This window comes from Octopus bimaculoides, chromosome 3 (genome assembly GCF_046866305.1).
Source record: "Octopus bimaculoides isolate indiv1 chromosome 3, ASM4686630v1, whole genome shotgun sequence".
In the NCBI taxonomy this organism is placed as follows: Eukaryota; Metazoa; Mollusca; class Cephalopoda; order Octopoda; family Octopodidae; genus Octopus; species Octopus bimaculoides.
The window spans coordinates 38265545-38290223 of record NC_142930.1 but is presented as its reverse complement, the minus strand read 5'-3'; positions in this window follow the sequence as shown (position 1 = coordinate 38290223).

Here is a 24679-nt window from a genome sequence, read left to right as displayed (position 1 = left end):
ATTAAAAAGCTGTGGGCCCCTGAATCCCAAGCTGTTGCAGTCACTGGTCCTGAAGCGCGATGGCATTCCTGGGATCTTTGGCACTATGCAGTGTCGTCCCGTTCTGGCATTGGTGTAGCTTTCAATGCCAAAATTTGGCATAATTCCTTTCAGGATCTTCCAGATGTATATTACTGCATACCTCTCCCGCCTTCTTTCCAGGGAGTAGAGTCTTAGCTGTTTCAGCTTTTCCCAGTAGCTGAGCAGTTGCGAAGAGACAATCTTCTTTATGAATCTCCTCTGGATTGCTTCAAGGTCTGCTGTTAATTTCAGACTGGTGGGTGACCACAGCTGTGAGCAGTAATCTAGGCGGCTGAGGACGAATGTCCTCCAGAGGACATACATACATACATGCATACATACATACATATAAATATACTTAAAATAAACTGCTTAGATTATAATTTAATTATTATATAGTTAGCATGATCTTTTAACTTCGTACTTCTCTATTAAGTACCAGTAAATACCAATTGATCAATCTTCACAGATACTATCTAATAAGTTATTATTTAAGCATATAATACGTATAAATGTTAAAGGATTTCTATGTAATTTCTTTTCTTCCCTCTATTGTGGTAAAATGTGGTATATACTCAAAAGTATTCAAAAAACCTTTTTTTCTTTTGTTCTAATATTCTTCTTAATAATCTTCTGAACAAACCTAAATCTTAACTTTATTCAATATGGCCATATTGTTTAAAATATTTAACAATAGTATCCCATGATAAAATTTTCCCCGGATCATTATCAATGGTCTACTAATGACTCACCCCTTTAATTGTCGGATAACATCTTCATTTAAGATTTCCTTTATCAAATCTCATGATATCGCTTCAATTTAATCTTGATAGATTTTTTGACAATACCCCACACAAATATATACACTCGCACAAATATATACATGAACATACAGTATCAAACATCAGATGAAATGGACGTGTTTGAGAGAGAGAGAGAGAGAGAGAGAAATCAAAAGAGAGAGAGAGAGAGTGAGAAAGAGAGTAATTAAAAGAGAGAGAAATCAAAAGAGAGAGAAAGAGAATGAGAGAAAGTGTGTAGTCATGTATACATATTATGAACAAATAGGCATACGTCTTTCTGGCATGTGTGTGTGTGCGAGAGAGAGTGACACTTAGACATCGCTCTCTCTGTACGTATACATGACAACGCACCCCTTCACTCACTGATAAACAGACACACACACATGCATAAATGTATACAAATGTTCATACAAAATAACACGTGTGCGTGGGTGAGTAACTACAAATACACAAAGCTAAACACGGCGTGCAAAATGAAAATGAGTAAAATTTTTACGGAAATTAACGAAATATGCGACTTCAGAACAAAGTCAAACCTGAAGTGTGTGTGCGCGTGCGCATGTTTGTGTGCGTGTGTGCGTGCGCGTAAGACAGAGAGTGCAGTGCAAACAATTAATGAGATAAACACGGAAAGAAGAAATGCATAAATAAAAGCACGTTAAAAACTATCTTATAGCGAATATTTGAATTGTTGAACTTAGTAAATATCTCTTTCAGTAATTCATGATAGTTGTTTACAAGCAGTGAACATTGAGAGCAAGGGACTTCAACGTTTTTATGTCAATATCGGAAGGTGACATTGAGAAACGTTTTTAAAGAAGTGAATCATAGATATAAAGCAATAAGTATTTTTTAATAAAAAATGAAGAGCCTAACATATCTCCGGAAGTTTGGAAGCAATTGGTAAAGCTGTTTGCGCGTGAAAAGCGAATACACACACATCTCTATTATATATATATATACATATATATATATATGTGTGTGTGTGTGTGTGTGTGTGTGTGTGTGTGTGTGTGTGTGTACATATATATATATATATATATATATATATATATATATATATATATATATATATATATATATATATATATATATTTGTATATATGTATGTATATATACATACACATACATATAGAAATATACACACACACACATATATATATATACTCTTTTACTCTTTTACTTGTTTCAGTCTTTTGACTGCGGCCATGCTGGAGCACCGCCTTTAGTCGAAGAAATCGACCCCAGGACTTATTCTTTGGAAGCCTAGTACTTATTCTATCGGTCTCTTTTGCCGAACCACTAAGTTACGGGGACATAAACACACCAGCATCGGTTGTCAAGCGATGTTGGGGGGACAAACACAGACATACAAACACACACACACACATACACATATATATACACATATACGACGGGCTTCTTTCAGTTTCCGTCTACCAAATCCACTCACAAGGCATTGGTCGGCCCGAGGCTATAGTAGAAGGCACTTGCCCAAGATGCCACGCAGTGGGACTGAACCCGGGACCATGTGGTTGGTAAGCAAGCTACTTACCACACAGCCACTCCTATACATATATATATATACACGTACATTTTTTATACATACACACATATGAACCCAGCCAGACACACACACACGCGCGCGCACTTATATATGTATACATTCATACATGGGGATATATATATATAAATCCATGCACGGACACACATATGGACACCTACACGCACGTATAAGTATATGTTAATGCATAGTAACATACCTAACGAGATCTAAATGAAGGATTGATTCCGTTTCAAAACAAGAATATTTGAAGGGTACATGGGTAGTACATTCTTTTAAGCTCCGTTCGCTATCTAGATATGTGTTAATGGAGTCCTTTGTAGTAAATTACACACACAAATGCATCAATGAAAACAATGAAATTATATGTTGACTATAAGCACGAGAATAACAATTCATAAATTAGTTACAGATGCCGAGCTTAGTTTTCATATGATCAATATCAGCATCTTACTGCTTGTTTACATATTACCCGTCTAAAATATAAAACACATATTCATTGATTTACAAACCTTTTATTGTACAAGAGTAAAAACATTCCAACAAATAAATGGACGTATATATATATATATATATATATATATATATATATATATATATATATATATATATATATATATATATATATATATATGCGCAGGAGTGGCTGTGTGGCAGGTGTCTAGCTTACCAACCACATCTTTCCGGGTTCATCCCCACCGCGTAGCGACTTGGGCAAGTGTCTTCTACTATAGCCCCGGGCCGACCAAAGACTTGTTAGTGGATATGGTAGACGGAAACTGAAAGAAGCCTGTCGTATATATGTATGTGTGTCTGTGTTTGTCCCCCCAACATCGCTTGACAACCGATGGCTTATGGCCATATAAAGTTTGAATTTCTTGTCTAATGCGAGACCAGAGCAGTCTCTTATCTCTAACACTGTTTCGGTATTACGTGTCAAAAGTGAAACAATGACCTCTCTATTGTAACGCGATATAATCATATATGGTTTAAATTTCGATTATTTTCACTATGTATATATATATATATATATATATATATATATATATATATATATATATATATATATGGGTTTCAGCCAAGTGGATGTGGTCATGCTGGAGCACCACCGTGATTTTCTGTCTTTATGCTTTGCTCTCTTCACGTTCCTTGCATGGCTCTTCTCCTGCACCTGATATAGTCCAATCAAGAGTTTTGATGCCACATCTGGTGTATACGAGAATTTGACATCGCTGCCCTAAACTGTGTCTCATTTCGAGCCATTGGTTCGTCTGGTATCGTGGAGAGGAAAGCGTCGAATTTTGTCTTGAAGACCTCCACATCCGTGTCTTGCAGGTCTCTCAAATGCTTTGCGATGTAGAAGAACAAAGCTGTGACACGAGGAGATATCGATAAATCGGGTATAGCTGATCATGTATGGAAAAATGGAAACCACCTCCCCCTGTGGGATGAAGTTAAAATAATAGACAGGGAACAACACTGGAAAATACGAAAACCAAAAGAAGCAGCACATATGCTAGGACACAACAACCTCCTAAGCAGACCGAGTGCAGATATGAATAGCATATGGGAACCGGTATTGAGGAAGGATAGAAAAATAATAGATTTATAAGCCTTAAAATTCACCCCATAACTGCCCACGGGCATATGGCGTAGTGGTTAAGAGCGCGGGCTACTAACCCCAAGGTTCCGAGTTCGATTCACGGCAGCGACCTGATTAATAATAATAACATAATAATAATAATAATATTATAATAATAATAGTAACATCGATAGGAATGAGAACCCAGGTTCGAAATTTCCCCAAGACACCTGACGAAGGCTGGAGGGTATATCAGCCGAAACGTTGTGTTAACAACAAACAAGATGAGGACGAATATCCGTCAAATGTAGATAATGTAAATAATGTAAATAATTCCTCATCTCTTAAATATAGAACTGAAATAAATAAGTGTTTTCATACGGGAAAAGATATAATCTTACCATAGTAAATTCCGATCAAACACATATCACATAACATGATTTTGCATTCATTTATGAAATTAATATGACCTAGGTTTTTAGTCATAACCATGTCGTTAATAGGTTCCTCTTACAATACGAGGCTCTATTTCCCCTTACAACGACAGCACAATAAGAAATTGATTACGATATAGAAGGCCAGACGCAATATATTTGTTAAATTGTGGTAGCAGAATGCCAGACTCGATATAATGTTTTCGTTTGGGATGGATTGTTGAGAAAGAATTAATTTTAATAACTGTACGATAATAGAATTTTATTTCACATACCAGTTAGTCGACCGAACTTCTCAATGTAGTATAAAAGTATCATTATAATGAACAAAAAAAAACAAATCAAATTTTATCAAGAATCAAGTCAATCATGATTTGACTTAGGTTAGGGAAAGAGAGCTCCTTTTGTTATTGAATGTCTCCTGTGCATTGAACAGAATGGCGGTTTTACAAATTGACTATTTTTCAATTTCTTGAACCGTACAAACCACTGATATTCATATAATTTTGAATCATATCTCATGAAATCATATGATGTCATTAAAACTTAAATGTTTATTGATTTAAAGAAAACTGTGCATTTCAACGAAGAAGAATTCATCAGCTAATGAAGTATTCTTAATTTAATAATCATTGAATTAGAAGTCCATGATGTCAAAAAATCGATTTTAAAAATGATAATATACGAAGTTGAACTGATAACGCGTTCTCAACATGCGTTCTTTGGTTCACTGAGTTTACAAACCTTTTTTAATTGAAGAAAACCTTTGATATGCCTATGCCATAAACGTAACAAAGACAGAATTACTGTACAACGTACAGGAAGAAAATGTTGACACAGCGGTAGATCTATGAATATGTATTTGTTAAGAAACCCGCCGCTTGATTTCGCAGTAATATATTCTTTCAATCGGACACCATTATTTTAAAATGTAATATGTATGCATATTTAAAAGCATATTTGCTTATTGTTAAATGTTTATACATTCACTCAATGCATACTTGCCTTCTTTTATTGTCTGTATCCTTTTTTCATGGCTACTCATTTACGCTTCAACAAGGTATGGTGCTGACATCACCAAAGTAATGAACATTTTCGGAAATTGTCGAAATTAAGCGAATTTTCGCTCCATAATTTGAAGTTATTCCTTGTAATCAGCTGCTGTAAGCTTTTCAGTTTACATTCAGTTCCTATATAATCGAATTAGTATAATTTCCCTAGTTCCGTCCAAAATGTTAGCTGTTTTGATAGACTAATAGTGAGGAATTTTTGAAATATATTTCTGCATGAAAAATGTCAGAACTTGTCACCCATTTGAATATTTGACCAATATACAAACTCTCAACATTTTATATCTTCAAATTCAACCAACTGTTAATGAATTTTAATAACGCGGTTTGTAATGCTACATTGTAGCTGTTCTATGAATTACAGATAAGAAGGATGAAAGTAGAGCGTACCACATAAAACCAATGGTTTTGGGGGATAAACGACCATTACTAGAATTCCTGCAAACACATTTGCATTTGGAAATACATGTAAAATTAAGTTTTAAATTTAGATTTCTTTTAAAGTACATTAATTCATTGGCCTCATAAACTGCTAGAACGACTAATACTCATGTCAAACAGAATTTTTCTTACGTTTTAGATCTAACTAAATGAAAATGTTAAAGTTTACAGTACATATGTGTGTGTGTTTGTGTGTATGTGTGCGTGCATGAGTGTTTCTGTGTGTGTGTGAGCATGTATGTGTCTATAAGCATGTGCCATTTCATATATCTGAGTCGTTATGTGAAATAAACTGAGAAAACAATATCATTGATGCTTCAACATACGTACGCCTACAGCTGTTGCAGTAATTTTTCCATCACATAATGTTTATGGAAAAATAAAATAAAATAGGAGTAGAAAGACAATTTTGAATTATTTATTACAGAACGCAAGTCTTGTCTTAAAAGTTTGTATATTCGTAAAATGGAGATAAATAAAAGAAATGATAAAATTACGAAGATAGTATTAGAATATAACTTTCGAAGGTATATTTCTTATTCAACCTTGTCTAGTCTTTATATATATATATATATATATATATATATATATATATATATATATATATATATATATATATATATATATATAATACATAACGTAATTCCTCCATAATAAAATACGTAGACTTAAAGATTGTATATTTTGATTCTTGTTTCCAAAATATCTCTTGATCGACTGATATATATATATATATATATATATATATATATATATTTCAGAAGTGAATCATGAGTACACGTGACGCCTATCTCTATCTCTCTCCTCTCTTCTCTCTTTCTCACTCTCTTCATCTTTATATGTATTTATTATATTTTATCTATATTTATACAAATCCATTATGAAATATGTGTATTATGTTTCCAGGATTATTTATTCTTCCAGGGATTTAGGGCTCCTCAGCTAAGCGTTCGAGAATAACTGCTTTGAAGAAACTACGTTATTTTTCATCCATCCTGGGCTGTTCTTTTCGTCCTTATTAAAGTAACCTCTGATCAAGTTCTTAATGCGCCGTCTGTTCATGTTTTCCTAACTTATGTGGTTCTTCCCAATAATCTCTGCTTCCTCAAAATAATTTGCATTCGTACACATGTGCATAACATTACCATTCTCTAACGCAGTAGTTCCTAAACCCACCTCAACTAGCGCCTTCGTTCAATCGCTGTTGCTGTGTTTACTACTAGTTAATCTTCCTACTATTGTAATAGGGACTCAGTTTTTTCTATAGCAAAGATTCACTGTTTAGTACTAATGCATAGTTAGCGAGGAAGTAATACATAAGTATTCTCAAAAATATATTTGCACTTTCTATTTGTGTTGCCTATAGAGTAAATAGTCTATTATACAAAGTTAGATATCTCATATTTCTCAGTTATTGGAAGCAGGTAAAACAATATAATCGCAGTAACTAAATATATTATAAACTAAAGAATATTCTTTTTTTATGATTGGGTTAATTTTCATAGCTACCTCGTACATCAATCTATTCTATGTATCGATTTCCTTAATTTTACCAGTGTTGCTACGATCTCCATATGTACACTGTTAATATTGATAGTAATATTATCAAAAATTATTCCTGATACCTTATTTTGGTTATTTCTCATCCCATACATACTATTACCACACATAAAAGGAGTAATTTTGTCATCCTTACACAGTTACCAAGCCCGTTTACGTGAGTAATTATCGATATCTCTACCATGTGAATCAAGCTTTAGGTTTCTGAATTCTGAATTATTCGGTTTAATTGTCAAATCTCTAATAACCCTTGATATCGGTTTCTGCACAAATTTCCATTATAGTAATTTGCATTAACATTAAAACTCTTCTCAGCAGCAGAATAAAATCGATATGACTTAAACTTGACCGTTAATTGCGTATACAGGTCTTTTAGGTTATTCGTCCTTGGTAGTCTAGTGCAGACTTCACTTGGAAGAACAATTCTCGATGCAAAATTATATCAACTTCATCGTAGTTTTTTAGTAGTTATCCTGTTGGGAAATATAAATGTATCATACACAATAACTGGTGATATTTATATTTACAGAAATGATATGTATCAGGTAAATTAAGAAAGTAAATGATTTTGTCGTCAGGCATATCCTAGGAAGTCAGATATGCATGATTTTTTCATCTAAGTATTCTAGGAGCAAAAACAAATATCTTAAAAATTAATATCATTATCAGAAAGCGAATGAATAATTAGCCCACTTGCGGAATTTTCTTTAAAATCTGGACAATAATGCGACCTAGGTATATATATAAGTTTTCCCAACTATATTAATTGTAATAAACTCAAATACCTTCTCAGTTGTCAAATTTTAAACGTTAATCCAAGCTTTGTTATACTTTCATGAAGCAGCGAAGCTGAGATGCGGCCGACAATGCTATGCCTGATATATGTGCATTCTATAAGCCTTAATATATGCAAAGTTTCGTGACATTTTACTCTGTCAATAAATGTACGTGATAAAGCAGATTTCTTTCACTTAATGGGTGCGAAGTTTCAACTTGTAATTTGTATTTCAAAATAATTCTTTGATAGCATTAGTTCTAGGAATTAGGTGATGTTTTCTGATTTACGAAAGGAGCTATGAAATGAAAGGTCTGAAATACACTTAAAATTTTCTTGTTGTCCTTCTAAATATACTTGGATCTTTAACCTACATTGATGTATATGTAATAATGTACACGTACATGCATTTTACATATGATTTTAGAAGTTAAGTGCAGCCTTTCTAATTATAATTTAACATATCTTGTCGTTCTTGCACATACGGAATAACTACAAATTTCTGTCCCCCGATTTTGGATGATCATAACTTCCAGAAAAATGGATATTTTCTGTTGACATATTCTACGAATATGTGTTGTATCATGTACACGTTGTATATGCAGAATATTGAGGGGAAAAGTGTTTTAGGAAGGGGTGAGTGGGGTGTAGGAATTTCGGAAAATTCACCGAAGTGCAATTCAATTCATCTTAACTTTCAGGAAAATGGATATTTTTTATGAAAATGGTATACAAACATACCTCGGACTATGTAGATTCGCAGGACATACGAATTTTGGGAGAAAACAATTGGGGATGTTTCGGAACAAGTGGTCCATATTTCCTTTTCCCCACTCCACCCCCTTCTTAAACACTTTCCTCCTTAAACTTTTATATATTCGGAATTTACGTGATATAGTAGATATTCGTAGAAAATTTCGTTAAAACATAATTATTTTTCTGAAAGTTATGATCATCCAAACGCGGTGGGAGGTGGGCAAAAAGTTATGATCAAAGTCGGGGGTTGGGCAAAAATCTGTAGTTATGCCGCAATCCTATCTATTTACGAGGTGTATATGAATATGTCAAGTATTATTATTTTTTCATCAGCACCGCATCTAACCCAGCAAATAACCACGAAATCATTGCCTATATACCCACCAAGATTACCTATACGACATTATTGGCTAGGCCAATTTGCATATTAAACACATTACTGGCAACTGATATATAAATATTAATATGAAGTTCGTAGTCTATGTAAACCTGTTGCGTGAGCAGAAACTGTACTTAAGAGGCATTACACTTAGAGTAAACCTAATAGGTGTTGCACCGGAAGTTAGCATACAAGACGCACATGAACAGCCTGTCGACTCCTATGAATTGCACTAGTGTAAATTCCATCGCTTTACGGAACGCAGTGCGCAGATATGTAGTCCAAGGGTCAAGAACACCGGAGAACTCTATTGCTACAGGCCGGGCCGGAAAACTACCAAAGATGGGCTGATATTTTTAGGTTGAGCGAGGGTTAGAAATGCCAGTAACTTTCACTTCCTATCTTTACTATTTACTTCTATATTCCGAGTATTCGAATTGTTCTTTATTGGTTTTAATTGCCCCCTTTATTTTAAACATTTCATGATCATGCACATTTCTCTTACTTTCTTCCATTTGAGAGTGCATTGGATTATAAATAAATACGTGCATCAATATATATATATATATATATATATATATATATATATATATATATATATATATATATATATATATATATATATATATATATATATATATATATATATGCATATATATACAGATAGAGAAAGAGGGACTGAGAGAGAGAGACATGCTCACACGCACATATATGATTGTATGTATGTATATATATATATATATATATATATATATATATATATATATATATATATATATATATATATATATATATATATATATATATATATATATATATATATATATATATGTATATATATATATAGCTAATTAATAAAAGTATGTATTTACAAATATATTGTTACGAACGCCCGCGTGAAGCACCTCAACGAAGAGAAAACCACACGCGCGAACGTCGACGCTCAGTGAGTCAGGATGTTCGCCATTAAGCCCAGCGGAGCACGTAACGACGACAACAGAAAGGAAAAGAAGAAATAACACAGACCATACGTTGCGTAGTCAAACTAACTTTTTTTTTCTCCTAGCAAAACAAAACAACATTGCATAGCAATAATTCATAATACTTGCTTTTGAAATAACACTTGTGGCATTTAAAAATAGTTTCCAAGCATTTAACATTACAAAGGTTTTCAATCATTACATCATAATAAAGTTACAATCAAAGTTCGTGTATCAAGAGTCAATTGAAAGGTATTTTTGCTTCTTTTGTTTTTCTTTTCTTTTAACAACAAGTAACAACAATTTTCTCTCTTTTCTTTTCAACCATTTAACAAGAGTTAGCAAAGTTCTTTGTCTTTCTTTTCTCCACAAGAGCATATAACGACGCAAGCACATCTTTCTTCAAAAATTATAAGCAAAACATTTACCGTAACAAATTACTTCCTTCAAATCTCCCACTATATCGACAAGAACTGAACAACGCAGCCCACTACAATCTGTCAATACATCACTTTTGCCTGCCACAGTTCCCTCTCTCTCACTGACTCTACCCATTTAGATCACCGGTACCTTGTGTCAATAGCCTCTCTCTCTTAACCTCTTTCTCTCAGCCTCTCTGTTCATCTTGCTTCTCTTCACTCACTGCTGGCTGTCACATACTATCTGCCTTCTATCCATTTCAGCCGCTTGTACACCAACTGCCCTGTCCATCTTCACTGGCTGCTGTGTTTACACCAAATGCGTTAACCAAATCTATGATCTCGTATTTATGACAGATACCGTACCCAACAGTGCTACGTTACTCCCTCCAAAGCTGGGTCAGTTTAGTACTGCTCCTATTTGTTTTTTTAAACTTTCGATGATCGGAAAGGGTCAGAGATCACACTCCTACGCTATACATAACCATGCTTGTTGACAGGACAAAGGAAATACCAATGCCCTGACCCACTAGAAAACGGTTTCAAACTCAGCTCGTAGAATAGGGACATAACGTTATTTTGTTTTTCGGCGGTCGCATCAATATATTTACATCTCACCCTTTCTGTCTAACCGCCTTTCTCACTTTATATATTTGGCTTTATCTACATATATAATTATTTTGGGTTGAGTTCGATCAACGTTCAACCCCAACCGAGTTAAATAGGTACAAGCAGGGCTGGATTATCCGTTGAGCAAAATACGTATATGCTTAGGTCATCAAGGGGAGGGGGGTTCACCATAGAAATGTTCAATGGTTTATGGCACAAAATAATTCACTTTAAAATTGTTGAAATAATATTCGTGGTTCCTTTATCTCTATTGAGTATAGATGCAGTAGTGTTGCCTGAGATTAATTTTGAGGATCTGGCGTAGGAGTGGCCCTGTATTAAGTAGCTTGCTTACCATATTTCTGTTTTCAGTCCCACTGAGTGGCACCTTGGGCAAGTTTCTTCTACTATAGCCTCGGGCCGACCAAAGCCTTGTGAGAGCGATAGAATAAGTACTAAGCTTAAACAGAATGAGTGATGGGGTCGATTTCTTCGACTAAAGGCGGTGCTCCAGCGTGGCCACAGTCAAATAAGTGAAACAAGTAAAAGAGTAAAAGAGTAAAGACTATGCAATTCAAAAAAGTAAGGGGAAACTATTCAAATATAAATAATGTGAAAGTATACAAAAAAGAAACAAACATTATTTTCCCTCTTACTCTTTTTTGCTTTTCGTTTTGAAAAGTAAAAATTCATTTTATGGTTTGCTATTGTTCATATATAAATTGCATAATATTTTAGTGTGGCACCGAAACCTTTATAGTGATTAGGGGTTCGTTGGGTCTTAAACCGTCTCTTGGTACACGTAATAAGTACCTGGTGTACTGCTTTTCTTCGGAATACAGTATTTACATTTAGATATTAAGGTCATCACAGATTATTTTGCATCATCTGCGATTTTTCAATAAGAATTGACTGTATAGACACATACTGTGTAAAAACGCATTGTTTATATACGGAAACACACACACACACACACACACACACACATACCCGCACCCAGAATATATACAGAACAGAATATTAAGTGTCAAGCTAAATTTTCATTCACGAATTCTTACACTATATTTACATACATATAAATACATGTATGCGTATAGATGTACAAACTCACACACACATACATTCCTGTACCTCTCACTCTCTTTCTTGCACTATCGCTATCACTTCATATATATATATATATATATATATATATATATATATATATATATATATATATATATATATATATATATATATATATATATATATATATATATATATATATATATATATATATATATATATATATATATAATATAATATACATTAAGATAGATAGATAGATGGATACACACACACGCACTCACACACACACACACACACACACACACACACACACACACACACACACACACACACACACACACATATATATATATATATATATGTTGGACCAGGAAGGTTATTAGAGGGATGCATGATGTTAAAACAGTCAAGTGCTCAATCAGCTTTTCTGCGGAATGGTAATATCATATTTTATGTGCTTAGACTCGGAAGACCTGATCATTAAAATGAACAAGTATGCAGCAATACTTAAGTGGTGCTCATATGATACCCAATATCAGTAGAATTTCATGATCGATTTCCTAGTAAACGCATGCCTCCCAAAGATATTTACTTAGATATTGCACAAGTATAATGAATTTTGTGAAGGAGAGGGTGGTACAGCTTGCACAATATTTAGAATTTCAGAAATATTATACACATGGCATCGGGCTGTGCAGGAGACGATCCTGTTCCAAAGAATTAAAAGTGCATTATCTGATAGTTGCAAAAACATTTATTAAGACATGAATTTACAAGCGCACATTTTCCGACACCACGTCTGTCTCATCGTACCATTTATACATATACCTACATATACCTATATATATATATATATATATATATATATATATATATATATATATATATATATATATATATATATATATATATATATATATATATATATATATATATATATATATATATATATATATATATATATATATATATATATATATATATATATATATATATATATATATATATATATGTAGGTATATATATATATATATATATATATTCAGTCCCACCGCGTGGCTTACTGGGCAAGTGTCTTCTACTATAGCCTCCGGCCAACCAAATCCTTGTGGATGGATTTGGTAGACGGAATTATCAGCTTGTCAATAGATATTGAGATATTGGTGTGTTTCCCTCCCCTATGTATGTAGTACTATAACGCCAAACGTAGAATAATGTACTTTTAAATTCAGTTGCTGGTTCTTTGAATTGCAATGGCGACATTTTGTTACATCAACATTTGCCATCAGAATTCTTAACTAATAGGATCACAACTGTTCGATCTACAGAAACGTGGGTCTCTTAATAACAGATTGTGATGCGTATGAGATTTACATATATGTGTGTATGTATGTATGTATATTTATGCAGAAAGAAAGTTTGTTTGAGAGAGAGAAAGGAGAAGGAAGTGTGTTATGTTTAAGAAATTATTTACACAAAACTTGTATCATGTCCCACTTAGAGCGATACTGTGCGGCAAATTTTCATAGAACATTTGGGAGCTATAGCTGTGACAGAAATCCTGTAGGCTGAAATGATATGGAACGCATCCGATGCAATTTTTCTATATTTCGTTTGTACATATTCGTTAGGCGTGCATGTCGCTGATGTCTCCTTACAAATCAGGTATGGCTACACGAGAATAAGTAGAACATTTGAATACTTCTGTACCACTAAATATATATGTGTATATATATATATATATATATATATATATATATATATATATATATATATATATATATATATATATATATATATATATCTTCTTCGTCTTCGTCTTGTATGAATGTATACGATAGGAGAAGTTTTGTTCAAGGTTACCAAAAGTACTATGTATGCGTTCTGAGTGCTGCAATAGGTATTCACTTTCACGAATACAAAAAAACACACACTAATGCACTTTCTTCATACGTTACTCCAATGACGAAATACTTGCTTGATAGAGTATTTAAGCAATACGATAATCCAATGGCTGGGATATATCAGAAACAGCTAACTTTAACATCTTTACCAGCTTTCTATTATTTTACTATTTTTAGTTTTTAGATTGAATTAAATGCATTTAAATAAAAGTCTTGTCTTGACAAATTGTTTAAATTCATCACTACTTTCACCGATAACATCTCTCACTCTCTCTCTCTGTATCTCTCTCTCTCTGTCTCTCTGTCTCTCTGTCTCTCTGTCTCTCTGTCTCTCTGTCTCTCTCTCTCTCTGTATATATATATATATATATATATATATATATATATATATATATATATATATATATATATATATATATATATATATATATATATATATATATATATATCAGTTAGAGCTTATTCGTAATACTGTAAAAATATATCCTTCTGTTAGTTGTCCTTCATATACACACTATGCATAAGATAATTACTGAATAAGTTAGAAAGCTATGTCCCTTCTCCAGATATGAAAATACTAGCGGGTTCAAACTTATCCAGTCCAACTGCTACAATTTAGTATAAAGCCTAATACGCTTTTGATGTACAGGAGTTAAGGGTATATACATATCTCCAAGCCATTTATTTATTTTTAGCACATGTGATCTAAAGTGGCCAACGTATTTCCACATCAAAGCATGCCGGTATTTTGGGGTCTCAAATGAAAGGAAAATAACGCGGTTTATTTTCTAATATCGCTGCTATGCGTATTTTTAGGTCATCCACAATGTTCTTCACTCGATCATATTGAATGTATGTTCTTATAACATGTTTATGCGAGTAATTTAGCCTCTCGCAATCTCTCTCATTCTCTCTCTGTAAATATATATATATATATATATATATATATATATATATATATATATATATATATATATATATATATATATTCATATGTTTATATACATATAAACGTATATATATATATATATGTTTATATACATATAAACGTATATATATATATATATTTATTTATTTATATATTCATATGTTTATATACATATAAACATATATATATATATATATATATATATATATATATATATATATATATATATATATATTTATATTTATTTATATATTCATATGTTTATATACATATAAACATATATATATATATATATATATATATATATATATATATATATATAAGATACACAAATATGCATTTATGTACGATTTATGTGTATGTGTGAATGTAGGGACATATACGTGTGTCTCCTATGCGATAAACGATACCTCAACGTCCTTCGTTTTAAAGTAAATCGAGGTTTCGTCCCCAATATAACGGGCATAAAATATTCGCCAGCAACTGAAATATCACAAATTGTCAACTGAAGCTACACCTGAATATAGTTTATGATTGCAGTACATCATTTTTTTGCCGCATGCGCTCTACATAAACATGTTGATGACTATAACTTCACATCAGCATACGAATTTTGATTATTTTCTTTTTACTTCCATAACAATTTCCATATTTTGTTATTCTATTCTCATTGTTCCTGATCAGTGATCACCAACTTTGTAGCCTGTATGATATTTTCGGAAGTAATTGCACGTCAGTTGTTATCCTTAAATGTTGCCTAAATTTCTTGAGGTGAAAGCATGCATTATAATGCTTTAAGAGCTATATTGCTGGGAACATTTAATTCAGTTTGAGTGGAAATATATGAAAGCCAAAACGTATTAGAAAAAAAGTTATGTCATATCACTGGCAAATCGTTTACTTTGAAATTATATCAGATGTTATAACAAGGAAATTACCGGAATTAATCACCTTGGATGAGACTCTTAAAAAAAAACCTAAATAAAAAAAAAGAAAAATTCATTTACACATATGCGAAATGCTATTTCCCGTGAGCAGATTCCTTCGCCATTGTGTAAAGGTGAAATGGTGGAAATGTTATCGTTCATCGGTGAATAGTTTTATTTGAAAATAAAATCAGATATATATATATATATATATATATATATATATATATATATATATATATATACAAAGTTTTAAATTTAAAAGAGGGTTTTGACGCTAATATCCATTATTATTGAAATATATTCCTATGTAAACATTTCTGTATAAGGCTATAGTTGACTGTCAAATTTAAGTCAAACATATAATTTGCCTTACACGTCTTCAGGGAAATACATTTGAGAACAAAAAAAAAATCAAATAGAGGTCAAGAATAAGAGGTAAATACCACATTTCTAGGTTTCGTCCATATTTAAATTTGTCGTTAAATGACTCGTTAAATTAGTTCCTTCCTATGCAAAGGTCCATTAAGGGGAGACAACCCTTTGTAATACTATGAATAATGTTGATAATTTATAAACAATCCTCTATTCCAATAGAAATTTATACTATATTATCCTAGGAGCTATTGTAAAAACCACGACTGCTATTGGTAAATTGTACATTGATTATGGCCTGCCTTAAGACCTAATATTATACTCCACTGTACTATAAATTATAAACAACTCTCAATTACAATTGGAATTATTATCTCTAGGAGCTTTTGCAAGAACCACAGCTGCTATTGGTAAATTATACACTGATGTGGCCTACCTTAAGACCTAATATTATACTATAATGTACTATAAATTATAGCTAATCCTCAATTACCATGCAAATCTATACTATATTATCTTCATACGTTTTTACAAAATCCCCGCTGCTATTGGTAAATTATATTAGTATGACCTGCCTAAAGATCAACTACTACAGTATAATGTACTCTAATATCCTGTCATACCCTGTCATATTGCAATTTATTTAAACCAGCGAAATGTGTGTATTAGAAAATGTGTACATTTTAGAGCATTATTTGTTAGTTTATTTATCAACTTACCCTTAGAGAATAATATGAAATAAAGTTCTAAATTACATAACGAACAGTATCTCCTACCCTTGTCGTACGTATATATATATGAAAAGTAAATATAAAGATAAAATGTGAGTCCGATGGTCTTCTTAAATTACGTACATAATATATAAAAACGATATATGTCTTACAGCGTTTATAAAACGTGTGCAAGTAATGATAAATAACTGGCACCCGCCCGCACCAAAAAGAAAGTTTTGTAGATGTTTATGTATATAAAATCCTAAAGCGAATCAGCTGAGATATTCCTGTCCCTTTTCTCTGTGCAGCCTATCCATTCTCACGTTCTAAAGGGTAAGTGGCTGTTTCAAAGAGATTTGCTACATATTTATACAAATAAGTGAGATTCTCAAAGAACTTAGTCATGATTTGTCATATTTATACTTACATACATTCACACACAGACGCACACATACATACATATACACGCACACACACACACACACACACACACACACACACACACACACAAACACACGCGCACACACATACATATATAGTTACATAGGATGGTAAACCTAAAACGAAGTCCCTTATAATTATTCACTACATTCTAAATCTACAAATCAAATAGGATTATATATGACGCTCAGTTACATGTGGTTAATATGAACAGGCGGCTAAACAAAATCGCTATGATCTGACACATTTTCTTTCATAATCTTAACGAAACTTACTGCAATCACAGACTCAAACTTCTTATCTTCAATGACGCGGGTTGCAAGCGCTCACTAATAATCAAATATATACCAAAATATACTAACGCTAAATTATTTAAAACTTCTTTTTATATATGTGACTGTGATTTTGCAATATTTGTAATACGCGACAGAAGAGATGCCTACATATCATTTGATTGATTCGGCAACAGCAACACAATATCTAATAGCGTAATAATGTTTATACGACAACATTACGTATTGTTTTTCTTTCAGTATATTTTCTTGAACACTAACATGTTTGGATTAATGAAATGGTATAAAATTAATAGCAATGGAAGTGATTATGCGTCTAATATGTGAAACAAGAACAAAGATTCAGGGTGGTAACCTAGATGACCTGTCTTTAATTCCCGCTTTGATAAGACGTATCACTATGAATTTAATCTGTCTGACGTAATGACTATGGAAGACAGTGATATATGCATATGCATATTTATTTACACCCACACAGACGGTGGATCGACGAGAAAGATGCAGCTGTTCAATCAAAACAATTCTGAGCTTCTAAATTAACGTTTAAGTGCCTAAAAATTTCAAAGACATGTTTACTATTAACGTATACTTAACATCCTACAAGCGTGGTGGAATGTTTGATAATGATGTACTTTTAAATTAGAGGTACAATCTATCAGAAACTCTAGTTAAAATTTTCTGTCTACCGAATTTCACTCACAGCGTATTGTTCGACTCTGGAATTTAATAGATGCTTGTATCTTCTGTATAGATGATGCAAACATGTAATGCTCAAAGTAATTATTTTAAGTAACGATTCTTTTCCTATAAATAACATCTCTTTTCTATCTTTACTTGAAAATTATCATTTTATATAAATTTGGTCTTTATTGAACCACTGCCTTGTTAGTGTAAGCAGCTGGTAACCAGCATGTATGAAAAACATTATTACCAAGCATTAACAAGATGTTACATCCAATGTGCAATATGTTTAAAGCCGTAAGTCTGTTCCAGCAGTAAGGCATGTATTATTAGGATTTATAGTCTGTTTATACAGTTTCCTTGGATATAATTTCTGCATTGATATCACTTATTTTCCCAACAATAGAGTAACTGTGTTGTTTTAAGTCAGGCTCTTGATATTCAAAATTATTCACGCTAATGGTGCTAATATTGTTATTATTCACATTACGTATCACTGTAGTTGAAGATGTGTAATATAAACATTATAATGAGAATAAAAAAAAAAAACATGCATACGTCATCGGCAAAAAAAAAACTAAGCTTTTAAAAGTGCACCAACCATTCAGCGCATCGTGATCGTATTTGATGTAATACATAGTCTGAGAACTTAATAAACAGGCTAGTAGTGGTCAAACGAAGTCACGTCGAACAGCCAATGATTTATACATTGAGGACCAAATATTTAGATGCTACTCTTGGTGATGTTGTCAATCGAGGGCGTTTAATACTATTACCTTGTAAAATATGATCTGATTTCGTGCAGCCGCTTGACAATGCATAGGGAAAAAAAACAGATAGATAAACAGACAGACAGACAATGAATCCTATATATACAGAGATGCAATACGCTTTAGTCGTATGAAAGAGATATTTAAGGTATAGCTAGATTTTAATTTTAAGTTAAAAGGAACTTAAAATTAATTTATGCATTTATCCTAACTTCAAAGGGGATTTTCAGTTAGAATTCACTTTACTGCTGTAGATACAATGACAGAAACTCTCATATTGGCTTTTGGTGAAAAACAGTTGTTTATATAACTAGCGTGGAGAAAAGTCTACGCACTCGTCTGTGCTGAGACTACCAGATCACATGATTGCGACCTTCTTTGATCTCCTCAATGATGTACGCTTGGCTTGTAGAGACAACACCGACTTATATCCCTCATCGCTCTGGTATTCGCGGCACTGGAGATGGCGAGGATTTATCTCTCGCTAGCGATATCAGGAAGCGTGCGTTTTACACCAAACTCCAGTATGAGACTTCATTTCATGGTAACTACCACACTGAATGTTTGTTATAACAGAACATCCACGATCAAGTGGGGATAAATATTAACTTTCATATTAAAACCGCCTCTATCACTAATATAAATTTATAAATTTATATATTTATTTATTGGAGAATTGAGGGTGGTGTTGCACAAGATCAGCTTCTACTACTAGCCCCCCTACGTTTATTAATACTTATATCATTACTACTGCAACAGCAAAGCTATTTTGTTTTAGATGATTTTAGTGGTATTTAACTGAATAAATTTTAATAATGTGATAATGACCTCAGCGAGGTTTATTCCTTTCTCTAATCTCTGCTAAAATGACATGGAATTAATCACATTATTCAGAATGCCGCTGCGATGTATTTGTCTCTTCTTCAAAAGGATGGAAAAAAGAGAAAGGAAAATTCAAGCACATGATGTGAAACGAACACGATGAAAAGTAAAATTAAATAAATTTTCTTGGAGAAGCAATTAGGTTTAACAGATATATTAATGCATATTTTATGAAAGAGAGATGTGTAAAAACACCAGTATTACACTTGAGGTAAGTTTCTCTCATGAGGAGGCTGTCGTTGTATGTCCCATGTCAGCCTGAATAGAACAGACATACATATAAGCAAAACGTACCAGACGTGATAATGACTAATTCTTGCGTGTAGGGATCTGAGTACAAAATTTTTTGGTATGTCTATGGCAGGAATTAAGATTAAGAACGCATGATATTGCAACTCAGTATTATTCTTTTACTCTGACATTTTCCTTTAACAACAATTGATTGTCTGTGCTATAGCAACTGCGCCTGTGATGAGTTGGGAGATAAAGAATTTGATAAATTAGCAGATTATCTCAAAAAATGTTGCTAACGAGGATTTATTGTACAGTATTTCGGGTCTTGAATTGGTTGTTACTTGCAACCACACTAGCTTATATGCGTCATACTCACATACATAAGTACGAAGAGGTCTAAATATATATGGACTCATATACGCCCACACTAGCAAAAATACCTCCATGCATATTTGTTCTTCTAGACAAAAACGCACAAACACATACGTTTGTACACGAATACATGAGTGTACATATTTGCACACACACACATACATGCAGCCTAAAATTTTCGCGCACGCACGTGTATATAGCAGTCACTAACACACTATTTCGACGCATACACAAACACACATACACTTATACAACCGATAACACATCCATAAACACGCGTTCATACAACTGGTACACACACACACGCACACGCACCCACACGCACACACACTCACAGACACACCAGCTTTTCTGTGAAGTCACAGACAACATGACACCATCAGCCTCATATCTAGCCACGCTGTCCAAAAACTTTTCATTACTAACAAACCTTGTGTCTCTGGTTTGCCGATCTTGCCTTATACAGCACCAGTAAACCGTTCAACTAATAAAGCGCCTATTTCATTGGGCATCTCCAAATTCCCATATCATTTCAATCGGTGACCTGGGCCCGAACGGGAGAGGTTTCTGTTAAAACTCGCCCAACTTTCGGTTGCAGAGAACCGAATAAAACTGTTTCAAATAATATGTGTCTGTATATGTTTGTTTTTTTTTTGTGTGTGTTTGTGTACATGTATGTGTCGAACTAATATGGAAGTTTGGTTGAGAGAAAATATTTAGAAACAATGCTACCCTCCCCGATTTCATTGTGTAGCATATTCAGCAAATGCCATATTCTATATTCTAGGGACGATCCATCAAGTTGCAACTGCAAATATTTCAAATTCATACATGTATATTAACTAAAGTCTGACTATAAAATATGGGTACAATGAAGTTTAACTATATATTTACGAGAGAGAATAATCGATATCTGTAAGCATGGAACATAGTATAATGAATCGCTTCTGTAAAGCAGACTATGTTTTACATAATGTTAGAAATTATTATTATGCAAAAAATCAAATCAAATCAAAATTGAATCATCCGAAACTACACTCAATAAACTGGGAAAAAATAACGAGTATTTATATCTCGGGAATAAATATGACAATTAATTAAAAACTAAAGCAATTCCATAAAAACATGGAACGAAGAAAATTTTAATAAATACCAATCGAGATGTGTATTGGATAACGTGAAAATGTGTGAATAAGGCAATTGTATAGGGATGGAAATTTTGTATATATTAATAATCTGAATTGGAAATTGCTAAAATTTGAAGTTTACGACATACCTTAGATCGAATAAAATTATTTCTGGAGATAAGGTCCAAAATTAAAATAATATTAGTAATTATAAACCCTACTTAAACATACGGCTACAAAAGTATCCGGAAATGTTGATTTCAAATTGTGGCACAAGGAGATCCATTTTTGGGCTAAGTGGTTTACACCAACCCCAGTGTTCAACGTATACTTGTTTTATCGAACATCAAAAAGGAAAAGCAAAGTCGAACTCGGTAGAATTTGAACTCACAATGTAAAGCCTGAGGAAGTACTGCTCAACATTTTGTTCGGTATAGTAACGATTCTGCCAGTTCTCTGCTTTAATATCCGCAAATATTAATCAACAAAAACATGATTTTCTCTTAGCCTGTAAGGAAGTTTGGAGTTCTCATAGGTTCCCATTATAATGTACAGTACATATACTGCGATGCAGCTTCGTATTGACATATGCGTCAAAGCTGAAATGAAGTAACAAATGTCAATTGACCAGTCTTTACGATCAGTACAAGAGAATAAAGATCTTAATTGTTTAGCATTTTACTGGAGGGAGAGTAAACAAAGAAATTAATAATAAATATGGACAGGAATGATGAGAGCTAGCAAAATAAACGAAATCAGTTTGTTAAAGAAATCAATATATGATTAATTGTGGCATTGAAATATTCTAATGCCTATCACCTAATGAGCTATTATTCACTGACTGACTTGGACGAGCTTCACTTCATTGTTCTGAAACATTGCATAAACAGAAAACTGGAAATGAATAGATACATATGCTTGGCACTTAGCTTTATATAAATAAACGTAAATATCGTAGATGTCTGCATGATACGAGGATCAATGACTCGAAATACGAAGGCATTTAAGTATTAAAGTCTGGAAAACTAGAAAGAAAGTCTGTTCAATGCTGATTTAAGACGCCTGTAATATGATAAATAGCGTGTCTAACAGAATTTTGAAGGAGTGTTGAAGGGGCAACGGGGAGGGGTGGTAGCTGAGAGGGAAACGGGAGACGGGCAACAGTGGGGCCGAAAATACGTGTTCTTAGTAACTTACAGCGTTTTCGATTTGGATTTGATATTTAATGTATCTTAATTCTAATGCCTGGAAATATCAAAATAATAAAATATAATATACATCCGAAAGTTAGTGAAATATAGTGTCGACAGTAATGCTACCTTTCCATATAATATTGAAAATATAAAGTTGATTTGCATGTAATTCAAAGAGATATCATCATCAATTTGCAATATTTCCTAGGGAAAGGTTATTTCGCTTTGGGATTTCCTGAAAGGACAGAATAATTTAGGCGATATAAATTTAGTTCAATTTATCTCACTCAATTTGTGATAGATTTTCAATATATTTTTTGAGTATTTGAAATAACGCTCAGATATTAGATACTTATATTTTCTATTCTTTTCATTATATTTTGGAATATAATTCGTCAGAATATTCTCTTAATTTTCCATAAAATGAACTGCCTGTGACAATAGTAATTCGTATATATCCTCGAGGTAATATGTGCTTCTATATATGATCACCATAATAAAACAAATCTTTGTGTCGCATATAGAATAATATGAAGTTTATGGTTTGGAAGTAATTATTTTATTTCAATACTTTCATAATATGAAATATTAATAATAATGCTAATTTATTAACAGAAAAAATACCTACTTTTATCTTGAATTAAATGTGAAGCAATGAAATTACTTCTCCGATAAATATTGTGAATTATAATGGAAGAGTAAAAAAATAAGAAAGGCATCGCAATGGAAAAATTAATCTCATGAAATTTGTTTCTATATTTCTCAACTTATATTTATACACTTACTACACGTTACTATTATTGTATTAAATTTCGTTGCCAATTATTTTGGCTTCCATTCTCGTTGCAATAGCTATTGCTGTCATTGGTCCGTTTCACTAGATCTATGACGAAGCCGTTCAAAATGTTACTATCCTATATTTGTAGGGATAGTCTTCCTTTACGCAATGTCTTTCCTGGTCATACACAGGATGGAGAATTTCGTAGAAGACTTCATGCATAATGTTATCTGAATCGGCTGAATTCTTGGCTTAAAAGCACTCTTTGGTCATTCATCATTTAGTCATAGATTCACTGCGATTCTTGAATTATATTCTCCAAAGTAAATTATCTGCTTCAGAATAGTGTGTGCGTTTCTGTGTATGTATGTGTAAACATACGTTTTAGAGGGTGAGTCTCTTCCTAATCACTAAATGACAAAGAATAGAGTCAATGTTTCATCTTATCCCATCCATCTATCTTCAATTACAAAAAAGCTAAGCTCGCAATGGCCTGAATGAAATACTCTATAAGTTCCGTCGATTCTGCCCTATTTAGTGTTAGACAACAATAACAAGAATA